Here is a 6,088-nt window from a genome sequence, read left to right as displayed (position 1 = left end):
TGGTTTCTTTATTCTGTAAAGGGGACAAGATGCTGATGTGCCCTTCTAAGAGAGTTGTTCTGTGGAAAGAAGCCCAGGCAAGCTGAGGGGCACTGGATTCTAACCCTGGAGTCTGTGTGACCTTCGCTGGTCTCTCTGTTCCTGAGATCATCTGCAGAAAACTGCAGAGTCCTCTTCTCTCCATCCCCTCGGCCAAGCCAGCACACACTGATGAAAGCCTTTGCTCTTGCCTGACCTCAGAAGCCATGGTTAAGGGGTTGGAGAAAGGCCTGACAGTGGTTTGAATGGCACCTACAAAAGCCTAGGTAACTGAGCTCTGGTCATGTGACATCCCCACCAGGACATGATGCACCAGCAGACCCTGGGCCAATGCTGGCATCTTGGCATTGGGTTTCACAGCTCCAGAACTGGCAGAGATGAGCTTCTTCCTTACCAGAGAGGCAATCAAACGGGGTACGGCTGTGTCTTGGTTGCTGTATTTCCTGATGTTGCAATGCTCCTTTGTGGACAGAGACCTTTGAAGCTGCAGCTGGGCTCCTCCTGCCATGTAAGAAACTAAGGCACCAGGGCACTTTCCCAATGACCATAGATGTCATCAACAATTGTGCTGATGAGCAGGCAAGGGATAACTGTGCGGACATCTTGGCCCTGGAACAATTTCAGCAGAGTAAGATAAATGAAGCTGGCTCCCAAAGGGAGGAACTTGATATTGGTATGAGAGAGATGGGACCATCAGAAACTTTACAAACCTCCACCATGTAGAGCCCAGTGGGCTGCCACCCACCTCCAGTCTCGCCTGCTTTGATATTATTCTGGAGTTTGAGTTCCTTTGCTTTGCTGCATAAACTTGAGCTTAAACTGTGTCTTAGCTGACTTCTCTCTGTGGAAAGACAAAATGAGAGGGGAAATCTGGTCAGTTAGCTAACCTCTTACCAACCCGACACAAGCTAGGCTCATCTGTGCAGAGTGAGACTCAGCTAAGAAAACACCTCCATGAAACTGGAGTGTAAGCTAGCCTGTTGCCATTTTATGATTGATATAACAGGGCCCCCACTGTAGGTGATGATGTAGGCTCCCTGAGAACGTGATCCTGCATAGTATAAGAAGGCAAACCGAGCAAGGCTGGAGGAACAAGTCAGTAAGCAGCCTTCATCCTTGGCTTCTACTTCAGTTCCTGCCTCCAGGTTCCTGTCCTAAATTCTTCACCTGACTTTCCTTCAAAGGCTAAAATATAAACTGAAACAAACGCTTTCCTTCCCAAATTGCTTTTGGTCATGGTGTTTATCATAGCAACGAAAACCTGACTAAGATACCCGGTGATGAAATGGTCCACATGAGATAGTTCCTGACAAGCATGAACGTGGGGCAGGAAAGATGGCTCAGAGGTTAGAGGTCTGGGGTTCAATTCCTAGCAACCATATAATAAGATCTGGCACCCTCTTCTGGCCTGCAGGCATACATGCAGGTAGAACCCTATACATAATAGGTAAATCTTTAAAAAAAAAAAAAAAAAGAAAAGAAAAAATAATTAAATGTTTAGAACCTTTATTAATAGCCAGACATGAATGGACTCACACCTCTGGGATGTTTCTTGGTGCCTGAGCTCAGGAGTACAGTATTTAAAAAGACAAAACCATAATTACCTCAGTCCTGGGGAGGTATATTACCGAGGGATTTAGAGTTCCCTAGTAACATCTTTATTCTTTACCAGGCTCGTGGGTATTTTTCAGACACTATACAATACATAATGAACCATAGGCAAGGTCGCAGATAGTTCCAGAAGCATCAACACTGTGAATGTGGCTGTTGGAGGTGGAAGGCTGAGGATGACCAGGCAGGCACAAACTATGTTAGGACAGGACGATGATACCTTTGTTATTTCAGTAACACAACGACAACATCAGAGCACAAATCTGAAGGAAATAGTGCCATAAATTATCATTTGCACGCTCACCTCCTGGCGTGGTTAACAACTTGGCATGGTATTGGCAACAACTTTATGGCTCTGTACAAGATGAACTGAGTCCTTCATGGTGGCTCCTGAGTCATCTCTCACACATATGAAATCAAGTGACCCTCAAGGCACATTGGATAGAATGTTTTCCCATGACCCCAAATAGTTAGATTTCCTGTCTCCATCACTTCCACTGCAGTCTTAATTTACTATTGGATCAGATCCTACTGAGAGCATCTCTGAACTCCAGCTATGGAGGTGAAATTTCACCAGGAAGGCTTGTGAAACCTCAGATCTAACTCATATGTCACAGGTGGTCACTGAGCCCTGTCAGAAATGAGTCAGTGTTTATCCACATAAACTATCTGCACCTCTAAGTCACATCCAGAGGATGCAATTCCAATCCCGCCTCCTGTCAATTATAATACAAAACAGAGATGAGTGCTCATGAGGATACAGAGAAAAGATCAAGTGCCTACACTGGTGGGAATGAAAGCTGTCGTGGCCGTTCTGCACAACAGCAAGGGAGTCCTCAAAAATTCGAGACACGTCCACTTTACCGTTATACAATCTCATTCTGTGCCTATATCCTAATAAAAGAAAAACTGAGAAATGGTTTACTTTTAATTTTCAAGTATGGGGGACGGAAAAGGAAGAGATAAGGGATTTAATTAGTTATTAGCTATTAGTTCAAGGATGGCTTTCAGATTCTCCTGCCTCTGCGGTTCTAGTGCTGGGATTAAAGGAGGGCCCCTACGCCTGGCCCCAGTATGTCAGTATGTGTCTTGTTACTGTTTTGTGAATCCTGTCAGGGCCCCTGCCTTCTAAGGCATCTTTGTACATTTCTTTTCCTGTTCTGCTCTCTCAAGGTTATTGTCGACAGTGTGGCTAATAGCCAGACCTTGTTCTTCAGGAATAGAGAAGTACATATGTTCCTGCCCCTAACAAAAGTCTAGGATCCAACTACAATTCCAGTTTCTTTAAAGAGATAACATTGGATTCCACACGGGGAGTGGTTTGTCTACAGAATGTTTTGGTCTAGGGTGTGAGTGTGACTTGTTTTGTTCTAACAACAGAATATTTAACTATGGAAGTAGCTCACAACCTTCTATTGGAGGGTTCTCTTGTTCGTCCCGGCTGCCCAGCTAGCTTATCCCTGAAATAATCACAAAGAAACTGTATTAATTAAATCACTGTTTGGCTCTCTGCTTGTTATTGGCTAACTAGTACATTAATTAAACCCATTTCTATTAATCTGTATATTGCCACTAGGCAGTGGCTTACTGGGAAAGATTAGGGATGTCTGACTCTGGCGGGTCCATGGCGTCTCTCTGATTCTGCCTTCTTCCTCCTAACATTCAGTCCAGTTTTTCCGCCTACCTAAGTTCTGCCCTATCAACGGGCCAACACAGTTTTTTTTATTCATTAACCAATAAGAGCAACATAGACAGAAGGACCTCCCACACCACTTCACCTTTTCTGGTTAAACAACTTTACCATAGTAAAATTACATGTAACAAAACACGTATCAAGCAAGAATTACAGTTACAATATTTATATCTACTTTATCTTTTATCATAACTGAGGAAAACTATAACTGTAACTGTCTTATGTATTCTTCAATTCTATCAAAGACTCCAGAAGGACATAATATTATCCAAGTAAACAGGAAGTTTATTATTTATTTATTTATTTATTTTGATTTTTCGAGACAGGGTTTCTCCGGATCTTTTGGTTCCTCTCCTGGAACTAGCTCTTGTAGTCCAGGATGACCTCGAACCAGGAAGTTTATTGTAAGCAACTTCCAAAACTCTTGAATTGACAGAGACAATGTGCTACCTGAACAGTCACCCAAAGTTCTTCCGCACCATTGGGTCATCTGTCTTCAGCCTACGGGCCTTCAGTATCCAGCAGACTTTTCCATGAAGCAGGAAATTTCAAAGACCGTTCTACCTATATTGGCAGTTTCTCAGCCATTTTCTTCTGTGTCCTGCAAAATGTCCCACAGACTCCCTCATGGATCAGGAATTCTGAAGGATCATCTCACCTTTAGACAAGTTCAGCAGTCATTTCTCTGTGGGTCCTGCATGTCCAATTATGCAGTCCAGGCAAGAGCAGTATCTTGCCCAAATGGCCAGCAAACTCCATAAGGAGGGTCTTTGATACCCATCTTCCTCTTGAAGTAGCTTGTGCTGCCAGGAGCGGATGAGTGTCATTGTCATGAAAGCCATAAGTTGTTTTTATTTTATTTTATTATTAAAATTTTCTGCCTCCTCCCCACTTCCAATTTCCCTCCCTCTCCCCCCACTCCTTCTCCAGTCCAAAGAGCAGTCAGGGTTCCCTGCCCTGTGGGAAGTCCAAGGTCCTCCCTGCTCCATCCAGGTCCAGGAAGGTGCGCATCTAAACAGACTAGGCTCCCTCAAAGCCAGTACATGCAGTAGGATCAAAACCCAGTGCCATTGTCCTCGGCTTCTCAGTCAGCCCTCATTGTCTGCCACGTTCAGAGTCCGGTTTGATCCCATGCTTTTTCATTAGAGTACTACAAAGCGGTAAAAAACAATGACATTTTGAACTTTGCATAAGTTTTTAAAACATTATAAATGCCATATTCTGTAGTCTTTGAAAGGTTTGAAAAATGACTACCAATCTGAAATACATCTCTGTACATCTAGAAAATCTTGACTATTATAGGTGATTATATATTAACCTATATTTCTTAATTACACATCACATTTTTAAATGGACTGCACAATCACAATGCCTTAATCAAGAGTAGAAATATACATATAACAAGATTGACCTTATATTTTTATCAATAAACCAAGATCCATACCAATGCAAATCTCCATAGCATATCCCCACACATAAATGTAAAGAAGCACCTACAAACAATATTTGGGAATATGGGTGTGGTTTTGTCCAAACTGCTTCCTGCTGTTTGGGAGCACTGTTAATCAGGTCTTTCATGGTGTATCCTGTGTGCTAGGTTCATCTAAGTCAGCAGTTGTGCCGTGAGTGCATAGGCAGGGCCAGGCATTCTTCAGCAGCAAGGGTCTCCCACCCACCATCCACACCTAGGAAGACCTGGAGATTCCATAGCCACACGAATCACCATCCACCTCATCGCTACCCGCTAGCAGCAGAAGCACAGAGGACGCTGGGGCCCTGATGGCTGCACGCCTGAGACAAAAACAAAGTCAGAAGGAGGCCTGAACACTAGGAGACAACACAGGGCTCCTCCCCAAAGGCCAGCCTTGACACAGTAGGGCCTTTGTCAGGGCACAGTGGCTGCCATGACACCAAGTCCTGGCCCCTGCATGTGGACCCTGAGGCTACTACAGGGGTCTGGGAAGGGAGAAATCCCTAAGGGCCGGTGAGTATCGAGGGACAGCTCAGCACAAGAAACTTCGGAGATGAAAGATGATGAGAACGCGCGTGTCCTGATGACTTGAGGGTATTCGTGAGCTATCGACCTTTGTTATTATCAGAGGAGAGGTGTAGGAGGAGAAGAGGAGCATAGGGAGAGGCTGTGGGGTCACCAGCAAGAGCTGGGGGCCGGAGGGAGAAAATGCACTGGGCACAAAGATAAAAAGAGGTCATCATCATGCGAAGTGAATAGGGCACACAGGAGGGCAAAGCTGTGTATCATAGGCCTTGCGGCTGAGGATCTCTGGCTATGTGCCCTGTGACCCCACACAGTGAGCCCTGAAGCTGACGTCAAGAAGAAGACCCTTAACGGCCAGAACTAGAGAAAATGAACCTAACGGTCGGGATGGCCGAGGAGGGGGATTGTAGGGAAGGGAGCATGCCAGGCAGAGGCGTGCGGAGCGCGGGCGTGGACAAGCACAGGGATCCAGCGTGGGAGTGGGTGCGTGGGCAAGGGCTTTTGAGCAGAGCTGTGGAAAAGGCGCCTGCGTGTCTGCAGAAGCTGGAGCAGGCTGGGTGTCGGTAGCCGAGCGCAATCAGGGTGAGAAGAGGGTACAGAGAGGCTTCGTGGGTGTAGGATTTTTAGTGGGTGTTGGTACTTTAGTGTTTCATGTACTGTGGCTATTTTCTTGGCGGCAAAAAAATGTGTAGTCCAGGCTGGCCTCGAACTCCAGATCCACCTGCCTCTGCCTCCTTCAGCAAATCCTA

This window comes from Chionomys nivalis, chromosome 1 (genome assembly GCF_950005125.1).
Source record: "Chionomys nivalis chromosome 1, mChiNiv1.1, whole genome shotgun sequence".
NCBI classification, from domain to species: Eukaryota; Metazoa; Chordata; class Mammalia; order Rodentia; family Cricetidae; genus Chionomys; species Chionomys nivalis.
This window is presented reverse-complemented; position numbering follows the sequence as displayed.